The 12,981-nt window shown below is 50.7% G+C and overlaps 1 non-coding gene across 1 annotated transcript; it reads left to right on the top strand.

Annotated features, from left to right (window-relative positions):
- Positions 1-6,470: 6,470 nt before the first annotated feature.
- On the top strand, positions 6,471-6,577 carry LOC144686163 (U6 spliceosomal RNA). The gene has a single exon (XR_013577862.1). It is a non-coding gene; the product is annotated as a U6 spliceosomal RNA (small nuclear RNA).
- The last annotated feature ends 6,404 nt before the right edge of the window (positions 6,578-12,981 follow it).

The following is a 12,981-nucleotide window of genomic DNA, read 5'->3' as shown; positions in this document are numbered from 1 at the left end:
CCTCGCAGATGGAGGTCTCCCCAGCCCCCAGCATACCCCGGAAAATACACCACCCCTCAGAGTGGGAGGACCTCGCGACTCACGAGGTCGGATATGTCCCCTCCCTCAGTGAACTGGTGGTGGCACCTCCACCCCATAATTCCTCGCTCTGCCCTCTGGGGGCAGCCCAAACCCCGGTTCCCTTGCTGTGGTCCCCTGAGCAAGGTCCCTCGGGGGTCAGTGAGGGTATTGCCCTTGTGGTGGCATGCCCCATCCCGACCCCCCGAAGTGCCATCTGGCCTGCCAGGGGACTGCAGCAGTCCCTTCATGGCCCTGACTGCTGGGTCATCGGGCGGCAGTGGGGAGGAGTGCCTTAAAGGTCCCTCCAAACCTTCAGCACCGGGCGCCTCCGTGCTAGGTCCGGAGATTTTTCCGGACTTATTGGGTGACCCGGTGCCTGGGGGGGAGTGGGACTTTGAGCCGCTGCTGCCCTTTAGACCCATATCCCCAACAGGAGGCCAGAGAGGACCCCTCTGCCCTTGATCCTGGGGGTGGGATCGAGGTGGAGTTGGAGCTGACTGGTAGCTCCGAAACAGACCCCGTACTGGAGGAGGCGACCTGGAGGAGGACGGAGTTTCGGTGGTGAGCATCCGTGACAACTTAGAGTCGTTGTCGGGTGAGATGATGGATCCCCTGGTGTCCCCCACCGATTCTCCCCACATCCCTTTACGGGAATTCCAGGATTTTTTAGTGAGTAATCGCGGTCACCGAGATAGGGTCCAGTCAGCCCTGGGCTGGTGGCATTCATTCCCTCTTGTGTTCTGGTCAGCCCGCAAGGCCCTAAAAGCCCCTGGGCTGGTCAGGAATACTAAGAGGAGGGTCCGCACGTTTTTCGCTGGGGTCCTGAAGGAGAGGATGGATTATAATAGTCCTCTCCTTCTTACACTAGGCATGGTGATGATAGCACGTACTTCTGACAATGAAGACTACCATAGCCAGCCTCAACATCAACGGCAGCAGGGACGCACAGGGCAGGTTCCAGAACTTCTCGGTCCTCAGGAATGGGAAGTATACGGTGTGCTTCTTTCAGGAACCCCATACCGTTCTGGGAGACAAAGCTACGTGGCTCCTGGAGTGGCGAGGGGGGGATCTACATGTCACCTAGCCTCCAATTCTGGTGGGGTAACTATCTTGTTGGCTCCACATTTTCAGCCGGAGATCTTGGGGTTCAAGGAGCCGGTGCCAGTCCGGTTGCTGCACCTTACTGTGTGCCATGGGGACACGGCGCTTCACTTTGTGAAAGTGTGTGCTCTCCTGGCGCGCAGCGAGCTTCTTTGAGGAAGTGTCCATTCATCTCAGCTCCATCGACGCGGGCGAGCGCATCGTCCTTGGGGGGGATTTCAACTGTACCCTTGAGGCCCGGGACCGTCACGGTTCCCAGCGCCGCACGCTAGGTGTGAGTAAGTTGAGGGACATGGTCGGGTCCTACGACTTGGTGGACGTCTGGCGATATCTCCATCCCGTCTCCAGCGTTTTCACTTTCGTGTCACCTGGAGTCGGAGTGTCCAGACTCAATCGCCTTAATGTTTCCAAGGCGCTCATGTCCTGCGTTTCGTCGGCTTCTGTGCGGCAGGCGCGGTGCATGGACCACTGTCTGGTGGGGGCGGAACTCACTCCGTTCTGTGCTCAGATGGGGTCCACGTACTGGCACTTCAACAACTTGCTGCTGGAGAACAAGCGGTTCCTGGACTTGTTCCATCATTTCTGGGCCGGCTGCAGAAGGAAGCGGGGAGGCTTCCCCTCCTTCAGGCTATGGTGGGCCGTGGGCAAGACTCACGTCCGAGTCTTCTGTCAGGAGTACATGAGGGGGTTAACAAAGAGGCGGAAATCCAGGGTCGAAGAGTTGGAGAACGAGGTGCTCGACCTGGAGGCACGTCTCCGTCAGCCCGACGCAGACCCGGCCCTGCGGCTGGTGTACGATGAGAAGAAGGGCGCGCTGCGGGACCTGCAACTCATCAGGCCGACAATGGATCCCTTGTCTTGGATCCAGAGGGCATCAGGGCCATTACCCAAACTATTACACTGCTCTGCTCTCTCTGGATCCATCCAGCGAAGATGCTCCCAGAGTTTTGTGGGAGGACCTGCCGCAGGTCGGCCCAGAGAGCACCGGAAAGCTTGACTCCCCTATAAGTCTGGAGGAGCTGACAGGTGCCCTCGACAGCCTCTCCAGCGGCAAATCCCCAGGGCTGGATGGGCTGAGCGTGGAGTTCTTCAGGGTGTTCTGGGACTTCCTGGGGAACGACTACCAGGGGGTCCTGGGGGAGAGTATTGTGACCGGGGAGATGTCCTTTTCATGACGCAGGGTGGTCATTTCCCTCTTTGGAGGTGTCCTTCCACTTTCCATCAGGGGCCTGGGGTGGAGCGTGTTGCACACAGCAGTATCATACAACCATAGGTTGTGTCGGTTCACGGCCTCCCAAGATACCTGTGTCTTTTGCGGCCTTGTGGAGTCAGTGGACCATGTTTATATAGGGTGCTGTAGGCTGCACTCTCTTTTCAGTTATTAAAAGAATCATCTACTGTGGTTTTGTTCGCACTTCAGTCCCTCCCTCCTGATCTACGGACACCCGGTGCGGAGGGGGGGCCGGGAAGGAGTAGGACCTCCTCGTGAACCTACTCCTGGGCCTGGCCAAGTTGGCCATTGACAGGTCCAGGCAGTGGGCGATCGAGGGGGTTGTCCGACCCGACTGTCTGCCCCTCTTCTGCGGCTATGTTTGCGGCCGGGAGTCCCTGGAGAAGGAGCACGTGGTATCTGCCGGCATTGTAGAGGCCTTCCATGCTTGGTGGGCACCGCGGGGACTGGGGTGTTTTATTTACCCTGTTAATCACATTTTGGCTTAATGTTTGCAAGTTTCTTTTAAATTTTGTCTTTTGTTTTTGCAGTCTCCCTTTAAGGGGCTGCCTTTTAATTTGTCCCTTGGTTTGTTAATTTAGTTTATTTGGTTGTACTCAAAAGAGTTACATCTTCTTAACTCTCCTAACCCTGCACTATGTCTTGGTGCTCTCCGGACATCCACAGTGAAGGTGGAGGGAGCCTGCTGGCTGCAACGCCCTATCTGTGATGATCTTGGGGGGCGCTGTTTGGAGGGCTGAGACCTGGAGGGCCCCAGCCTACTTTCAGGGTCCTGCTGTGTGGTAGTGGCACCCTCCTCCACCTGTTCTGCTGGAGCTGCTGAGGTCACAGGAAGAGTGTTTTCGATGGGCCGGACACTCTTGGAGTCACCTGGATGGATGGCCCCGGGTGGTACCCCTGCTGATCCTTCTCCCTATGGGTGCCCAAGGGCCCCTAGCTGACTCCTTGAGGAGAAGGGGTAGCTGGAGTGAGATCGAGCTGCCACGTATCCCTCTTGCGTACACACTAATGGAGGCCAACTATGGCATCAGCGATGGAGTTCAACCAGCGAATCAGTGCAGGAACGACATCCTGGACCAAGGTCTCAGTGGCGGCTACCATCCTGCCAGTGTTGACCTCAGTGCATTGGCATGCCGGCGCTATCACCTCAGCCTGAAGGGGGACCGTCTCCTCCATCGTGCCTTGCAATCTGAGGAGTGCAGTGGACATCCCTTCCTGATGTTCCCGAGCTTGCCTTTGCAGCTCCAGCAACTGTGACATGACCAGAGGCTCATCATCTGACTCGGACTCAGCAAATTTCTGGCCTCCAGCAGTCCTCTGAGTGCCGGACACCTGGGAAGTCCCTGCCTCTGCTCGCTGTGGATCAGACAGTTGTGCTCATCAGACTGCGATCCCAGGGCTACTCTAAAGCTAGTCCCACCGAGGGGTGTGTCTCTGCGCTGGTGGAGGGTGTGGGTGAGTACTGTGATGGGACTTCAGGGAGGGTTTCAGCAGATTTCTCTTGAGGAGGCCCTGGGTAATGGACTCTTCTGGCTGTTTGCCAGATATGCCTGCAAAAGCAAGGAGAGATAATTAGTTCATGGCAGTGGCCTGTGAAACAGGACATGGATGTTGCACTGCTGGACCCTCACTTGGTAGAGCACCACCGACCTCACCATCAGCACAGGAGCGGTCCAGATTCTTGCTGGCTCTGTTTTCAAAGTCCATGAGGATCTTGATTTCAGGTATTCCTCCACCAGTAAGCGACCTTTCCCTCTTGTTGTGTGCCAGCTTGTCCTGCATGAATAGAGATGGAGAGAGTGTAAGCAGGACACCTGCCAGACCAGATGATAAGTATGCCTGGCATGTGTGGGTGGTGAGTGGTCCCATGGACAGGATGAGGACAATGAAGGTGTGTGTGAGAGAGTGAATGGTGATGTTCCTTGAACTGGCAGTGAGTGAGGGCCCTGTGGATGTGTGATGGGTTTGTGAGTGTGTGAGCTGAGAATGATGAGAAGAGTGACTTACCCTGGCGGAATGGAGGAGATCATTCATCCTTTTGCGGCACTGGGTGTCTGTCTTCATTTGAAGGGCATTGGCACTGGCCACCGCTGCCACCGCCTCCCAGGTCAGATTGGTGATGTTGCTGCCCCTCCTGCGGCCAGAGCGGGGGTAGAGGACACCACGCAACACGACGGGCCTCCACTGCGTCAAAAAGGCACTCAAGGGACGTATTATTGAACCTGGGGGCTACAGTCTTCTTGCCTTTTGGGGCTATGTCTTCCATGCAGCAGTCCTGGGCTGGAAATACTGATAGATGTGTGCGCGGCTGTACTTTAAACATGGCGCCCGATGTGATGAAGCAGTGGGGTGATGAAGCGGGCGAATGATAGCCCGGCCATGATGGAAATGGCTTGTTTCCTGGGAATGCAAAATTAATGTGGTGGGTTTGGGATGATACAGCAACATGAGAAGCTGCCATTGCGGCCAGCAGGTAAAACGTTGTTTTACCTGCCTGCTACTGCACTTAGTGCAAATCTGGGACCATTCTGCCCTGTGTCTGCAATGGGTGGTGATGGAACCAACAAGAGGGAAAAACCTATTTGACCTCATCCTCACCAACCTATCTGTTGTAGGCTTGCGCTCCCACCCATGGCGGGTGTAATGGTGGGCAGGAGGGGAATGTATCGCCGGGGCCAAATCGTCGGTTTCCCATCAGCGGGAAAACAGATTGCGATCGTCTGCTCCAGCTTCAATGGCAGGCTGCGTTTCCCACCAAGCCATGTCGTAGACCATTTGAATACATTAAAATATCATGAGTCCTCATGATCAAGGCAGCTTGCTGGAATCATGCCCCGATACTAGATCAAAAGGCCATGTCAGCGTCTAATTAGACCGACGTGCATCACGACTAGATATAAGCAACGTGCACCTGGCGAACCGAGCTTTGCTCAAGATTTCAAGGCAAGTTCACCTAGCCTGCATTGCACTGCGCTCATGTCTCCGCAGACTACGTGCCAGGCTTCAGCACATCCACTTCAGGGGGCTACCTCAGGCAGTGCCCCATATACCAGACCAGTGGCAAGGCAGGGGTGGGCTCTAATGTCCTACAGATTAAAGATTTAACTAGGTGAGGTGAGACAAGACAGAGGCAAGGGGAAGGGCTGGAGGGCAAAGGCTTGACTGGGATTAGGAAGACTGGGAAATGTTGAACACAGACACATGATTGTGGGGGTTGGCGGGGAAGACTGGGGGCAAATAAATCTCGTGGCCAGATAGTAAAGATAGTCAAGAACAGCAGTCCCAAGAGAGTCCCAGACAGACTGGCAAGACAGCCAACTAAAGAAGCGCTTAAGCAGTGATTTGAAGTTGAAAAGACTGTCTTTGTCCCAGTCCAGGGAAGGGGAGGGCATGTCAGCCCACTGTCAGTAGTATGTTGTACGGAGGGTGTGGTCAGCACCTCACACATGCTGGTCTGGTGGGTTTCTGGCATAGTATTCGGCTGCAGATGGCACAGTCATAGTCAGGGGAGGCATCTGCAACCTGTGGGTTGGGAACAGGTAGCGTAGGGGCAGCACTCGATGCTATCACCGGGGAGGGCCCCTATATGTCATGGTACGGTAGGCCTCAAAATGGGGAGGGGTAAGGTCTACATGGGGCATAGGCACATCCAAATTAAATGACTTGGGGTAACACCTGGATATCTGGGATTCAGAATTACAAGGGGAGGACTGATAGTAATAGGAGGGAGGGAAGCCTGAACATTATGCTCCTCCGGTAAGATGGGAGGGATTTCCACAGTCACACAAGGAGGGCTAAAGCTGGTCTGGTAATAAAACCCGAGGACCACCATCTTGGAACCTGAGCAACGGAAAATGAAACTAAAAGCATTGCTGCTGGGGAGGGCTGTTAGGGCTTCTGGGAGGAATGAATCACAGCATGGGGGCGCTGATTAAGGGGGCCATCACTGTTACATCAGAGGCAATAATGAGCTATCAATGTAAAAGTACATTCATGTGAGATTAATTATGATTATTTCCAATTAAACCTTTACAACAATCATGGTTATTCCCCTCTGTGACTCCAAAAACATGTGGGCGTGCTCGCTACGGCAGCACATATACTAAAATTGGAACGATACAGAGAAGATTAGCATGGCCCCTGCGCAAGGATGACATGCAAATTCATGAAGCGTTCCATATATAAAAAAAAGAAAAAACACATGGGCACCTGGACAAGCAGGAGGAGCCTCTTGAAAACCCTACCTCAGAGCCTCCTAGCTGCCAGGTTCGGAGCTGGGAATCCCAGACCCCCCAAATAAGAATTTCATGCCCTCACAGAACATCTGCCCTCATGTGTATTGCCAAGAATGTAGCTGTCCAGTCCACTGATTGAGTATTGTGTAAACTGAAATAAATGCAGGCCATCCAAGCGCCTGGCCAAGTTCATCTCATAGCAGTAGGTCTACTAAGATGGGGCAAGGTGGTGGGGGGAAGGATACTGTGACAGAGTGTCCGTAGCCATGGCCATGATTGCATTGGCTAGTAGTTGCCTATGCTATAAGCAAGCCCTTAAAGCCACAGTAACTCACCAATCAGCAACAGAAAAAGAACTTCTGGAGACTGCTGCTAACTCATGTTTTTATATCAATGATCCAACAGAGAGGAGAACATGAAGAAAATGGAGGCTGCATTTAATGTTGCCTGCATCATCGCAAGGCTGATAGGACTGTGCTGAGTATGCCCATTTAGATTGTAGACCTTCAGCGATGACAGAATACATGGAGATAAAGAAGAGGTTACCTTCTCCATACGCATCTACATCTTTCCTTGTACACTTAGCTTCACCTTTCCACAATGCAGACGAGTCGGGAGACTACCTGAGCCTCCATCTTACATAGCCAAAAACGAACATCATTTATACCCACACCACTCGTCAACAAGATGTCTCGCACATAGAGGGCGATGCATCACTGATGTCAGACAAGAACTGGGAAGGGGCACACACGGTGATGGCACGGCTTCACACAACATGGACCAGAGGCACATGATGTAAAATCAGTGATAAGTGGGGGGAGGGAACATGGTGTGACCCCTAGTGGGCCACAACACAACTCAGCATACAGAGGAGGTATACAAGTGGAGCTGTGAAATGGGTGCAATTGTACTTACATAGGTGAAAAGTATATACATGTGGTGAACACCCATGCCACTGTTGTGCTCCTACTATTTACTTATCTTCGTAACCCTGCCGCTACCTCTTGGTGCTTCCCTAACATCTGCAGCAGAGGTGGAGGCAGCCAGCTGACTTCTACACACTGTTGTCTGTGATGACTTTGGCAGGCATCCCCTGGAGGGCTGAGACCTGCTTTGGGTCTCATGATGTGAGGTGGGTACACTCTTCTTGGTCCGTGGAGCTGGAGCTGATGGGGTCACAGGCAGGGGTGATTGAGATCGACTGGACACAGCTGGAGTCACCTGGGCAGATAGCCCTGGCATGTCAGCTGCTGGTCCTCATCCCTATGAGTGCCCACAGACATGGGCTGATTCCTTGAGGAGAAAGGGCAGCTTGAGTGAGACCGAGGTGACCTGAACCCCTCTTGAGTAGCCACAGATAGATTCCACCAACGCCTACATCGATGGAGTGCAGCTCTTGGCGCAGTTCAGGACCTAAGTCCTGGACCAAGGTCTGCATGGTGGCCACCATCCTACTAGTTTTGACCTCAGTGCACTGGCATGTCAGTGCTATTATCTCAAACTGAACGCGAAAGGACTCCCTCAAGTCTGCAAGCTGTGGAATGCAGCTGACAATCCTGCCTGATATTCCAGTGACTGTTGCTACAAACAAAACATCTGAGTCAAGACCTAGTCCACAGGCTTGTCATCTTACTCGGACACAGCAGAATCCTGGCCTCCAGCAGTCCTATGAGTGTCAGTGACCTTGGATGTCCCTGTGGAACAGAATCTGCACTGTGCTCACCAGATTCTGATCCCGAGCCTGTTCTAGGTCTAAGTTCCATCGAGGTGTGTGTATCTGCGCTGGTGGAGGGTGCGGATTAACGCTGTGATGGATCTTCCATTGTTGCATCCTCAGGATCCTCATCCGAGGAGGCAAGGGGCTGGAAAGGAAGGGGCTGGCTCTCGGTGTCCCTGTATCATCTGGCGGTTGTGCTTATGAAAGAGATTAGAGATAATTAGTATGTGGCAGCAAAGTACAAAACATCACATTGCATCACATTGCCCTCCCCATGCACAGATACACACACCTCAGTGGAACTTAGACCTAGAACAGGCTCGGGATCAGAATCTGGTGAGCACAGTGCAGATTCTGTTCCACAGGGACATCCAAGGTCACTGGCACTCATAGGACTGCTGGAGGCCAGGATTCTGCTGTGTCCGAGTAAGATGACAAGCCTGTGGACTAGGTCTTGACTCAGATGTTATGCCTGTAGCAACAGTCACTGGAATATCAGGCAGGATTGTCAGTTGCATTGCTGTCTGAAAGATCAGGTGGTGCAGGGTCCTCACTTGAATGTGCGGCATCAGTCTCACTGTCACCACAGGAATGGTCCCGGTCCTCTCTGGCCTGGTGTACTGCTCGCTCCTCATACTGGGTGAGGGTCCTGATCTTTGGCATGCCTCCACCAGTCTGGACCTCCCCCTTTTATTATGAGCGAGCTTGTCCTGCATAAAGACAGATGGAGAGAGTGTGAGCAGGAAGCATGCCAAGGCAGATCATAAAGATGCTTGCCTTGTGTGTAGGCCGAGTGGAGCCATGTACTGTATGAGGGCATGAGCTGCACAGGATGAGAGCCCAGATGGAGATGTCAATGTGTGTGTAGGAGAATGAGCGGTGATGTCCCTTGTGCTGATAGTGTGTGAGTTCCCTGTGGAGTGTCAGCCTGTGAATATCTGAGGGGCTTGTGAGAATGTGAGGTGAGATTGATGAGAAGGTTGACTTATACTGGCTGTGAGGATGAGATCATATGTCCATTTGCAGCACTGGGCCCCTGTCCTTCTCCAGGCGGTGTTGGCACTTACCGCCACAGAAACCTCCTCCCAGGCCAGGTTGGTGACCTTGGTGGACCTCCTCCAACCATCACAAGGGTAGAGAAGGTGACAGTGGTCAACAGCATCCAGAAGGTGACCTAATGACAAATCACTAAACTTGGGGGCTGCATGCTCCTTTGGTTTGGGAGGCCATCTCTTGCCTGGAGCTGCAGACATTGAGAAAGCTGTGTGCAGGTGCAGTTTAAATATTGGCACCCAGGATCAAATCTAATCTCTGCAGTCCTGCCACATCCAGTTGTGAATGGGTGGACAATTAAACAACTAACAGGAAGAGGAGTCTCCACAAATATTCCCATCCTCAATGATGGGAGAGCCCAGCACATCAATGCAAAGGACAAGGCTGAAGCATTTGAAACAACCTTTAGCCAGCAGGGCCAATTGGATGATCCACCTCAGCCTCCTCCAGAGGTCCCCAGCATCACAGATGCCAGTTTTCAGCCAATTCGATTCACTCCACGTGATATAAAGAAATGGCTGAATGCAGTGGTTGCTGTAAAGGCTATTCCAGCAATAGTACCAAAGACTTGTGCTCCAGAGCTGGCTGTGCCCCTAGCCAAGCTGTTCCAGTACAGCTACAATACTGGCATCCACCCGGCAATGTGAAAATCTGCTCAAGTATGTCCTGTCCACATAAAGCAGGACAAATCCAACCCATCCATTGATCACCCCTTCAGTCTACTCTCAATCATCAACAAAGTAATGGAAGGGGTCATCGGCAGTGAAGCAGGACTTACTCAGCAATAACCTGCTTCTGATGCTCAGTTTGGGTTCCACCAGCACCACTCAGCTCCCCATTATAACCATAGTCAAACATGGACAAAAGAGCTGAACTCGAGGTGAGGTGAGACTGACTGCCCTTGACATCAAGGCAGCATTTGACCAAATGTGGCATCAAGCAGCCTGGACGAAGGAGTCAATGGGAACCAATAGGAAAACTCTCCACTGTTTATTTCACATTTGGGCATATTGGGCACATGAGTTGGGACATGTCTATGAATTTTATTAAAAATTTTTATTAATGTTTTAAAACCTTCATGAAACCTCATCCTGCCCGTGGATGAGGTTTCATGATAAATACAAAGGCTGCCTGGGCTCTTTGCCTGCCCGCCAACCTTAAGGTTGAACGGGCAGCTCAGTTAATTATTGCAATTGTAATTTAAATGGCCTTAATAAGCCTTTGACAGTTTGTGGGCACACAGCTGACTCTGGTGCGCACCCACCAAACTGAAGATCTGAATGACGCAGTGACGTCAGGACGTATTTTACATGCCGGTGAAGGGGCCTTGCCCCGCTCGCCGACCCGAAGATTCTGGCCGTAGAGTTCTTTGAGGATATAACAAGGAGAGTTGATAAAGGGGAACTGGTAGATGTAGTGTATTTGGATTTCCAGAAGGCATTCGATAAGGTGCTACATAAAAGGTTATTGCACAAGATAGGAACTCAAGATATTGGGGGTAATGTATTAGCATGGACTGAGAATTGGTTAACACACAGAAGTCAGAGGGTTGGGATTATTGGGTCTCTTTCAGGTTGGAAAGACGTAACTAGTGGGGTGCCACAAGGATCAATCCTAGGGCCTCAACTATTTACTACCTAGATTAATGCCTTGGAGGAGGGAGCAGAGTATAATGTATCCAAATTTGCTGATGATACAAAAATAGGTGGGAGGGCATGTTGTGATGAGGACATAAGGAATCTGCAAGGGGACATAGATAGTTTGAGTGAGTGGGCAAAAACTTGGCAGATGGAGTTTAATGTAGGAAAATGTGAGGTCATGCACTTTGGTAGGAAGAATCAAAAGGTAGACTATTATTTAAATGCACCTGGAGTACTGCGTACAGTTTTGGTCCCCATGTTTAAGAAAGAATAGACTGGCATTGGAGACAGTTCAAAAGAGATTCACTAGGCTCATTCCTGGGATGAAGGGGTTGACTTATCAAGAATGGCTAAACAGGGTAGGCCTTTATTCATTAGAGTTTAGAAGAATGAGGGGTGATCTTATTGAAACGTACAAGATTCTGAGGGGGATTGACAGGGTAGATGTTGAGAAGATGTTTCCAATAGTGGGGAAATCTCGAACAAGGGGACATAGTTACAGAATAAGGGGACACTCATTTAAAACTGAGATGCGAAGGAATTTCTTTTCTCAGACAGTAGTGAATGTCTGGAATTCTATCCCCAGAGAGTTGTGGAGGCTAGATCACCCAAAGTATTTAAAGAGGAGGAAGATAGATTTTTGAAATATCGGGAAGTTGAGGGCTATGAGGAGCTGGCACGAAAGATGTGTTGAAGCCTGGGGCAGATCAGCCATTAACTTATTTAATGGCAGGGCGGGCTTGAGGGTCCGAATGGCCCACTCCTGGTCCTATTTCTTATGTTCTTATATTCTTATGTTAAGGCAACAGTAAAACAAGGTAGATTTCAACAGACCCAGGCAAAGACACAATATCTTTAGACAAAAGCAAAATACTGCGGATGCTGGAAATCTGAAGCAAAACCCATTTTTTACCGACTTGTTTTATTTTCATTCATTTATCCATAGTTTTATCCTTTTTTTACCCCATTTTCTATCCTTTTTTACCCCCACCACCCCACCCCCACTCCCTCCACCCCATCTCCTACAGGGCCATCTGTCACTTGTTCCATGTTGATCTTTCACACAATGCTTGTTCTGCTGTAATCACATTTTTCTTTCTTACCTTTATGCCACTATTAGCACCTTTTTTAGCAATAACCATTACTATTAACAATCCCTTTGTCCTCTTGTTCATGACATTTTTGTCAATCCCTCCTTTGTCCCCACCTGTCGCTGGCCTTCTATCCTTCTCCACCTCCCCCGACCCCCCTTAAACAGTATAAATTTCATCACATTTCCACTTCTCTTCAGCTCTGAAGAAGGGTCATAAGGACTCGAAAGTTTAACTTTGTTTTTTTCTCTCTCCACAGATGCTGTCAGACCTGCTGAGTTTTTCCAGCATTTTCTGTTTTTGTTTCACACAATATCCTTGATATGGAAATTCACAATGAGTTTTCTTAGCTTTGGTTTTTGTAGACAGCATCTTGATGCATAGAAGCTCGAGGCTTTTCACACTTGTTAGATCTTAGAATGCCTTCTCTTTACACATAACCTCATCTCCTTTATGCAGTTTTTAATTTGAATTCCATTGTCCCAATATGGCTTTGCAACTTTACTTTTTCCAGGATATAAGTCTTTCATAGCACTCATATTATCAGTAATCTTTGGGAAAAATGAACACACTGTTTGGCTTAGCCTGTTATGGCTAAGTGTAACACCTTACCATCTCTTTGAAATTCACTACTCTGGTTTATCTAAAAATGCAAATGTTCTTCACACCTCACATTCTAAAACTTCAGCCAGGTTTACGTATTTAGAATTTCAAACCTAGCTTCTCTTTTGATAACTCAAAAGCTCTGGACTAGCTGTCAGCAATTCAATTAAAAAGCACCCCCCCCCCCCCCCCAAACACACACACAGGACTGAATTTTGCCCTTGACGGGTGGGCAGGTCCGACTGACTCA

Source organism: Cetorhinus maximus, chromosome 10 (assembly GCF_964194155.1).
Source record: "Cetorhinus maximus chromosome 10, sCetMax3.hap1.1, whole genome shotgun sequence".
Taxonomy (NCBI): domain Eukaryota; kingdom Metazoa; phylum Chordata; class Chondrichthyes; order Lamniformes; family Cetorhinidae; genus Cetorhinus; species Cetorhinus maximus.
Note: the sequence above shows the minus strand (reverse complement) of the source record. Positions and strands in the feature narration are given on the sequence as shown.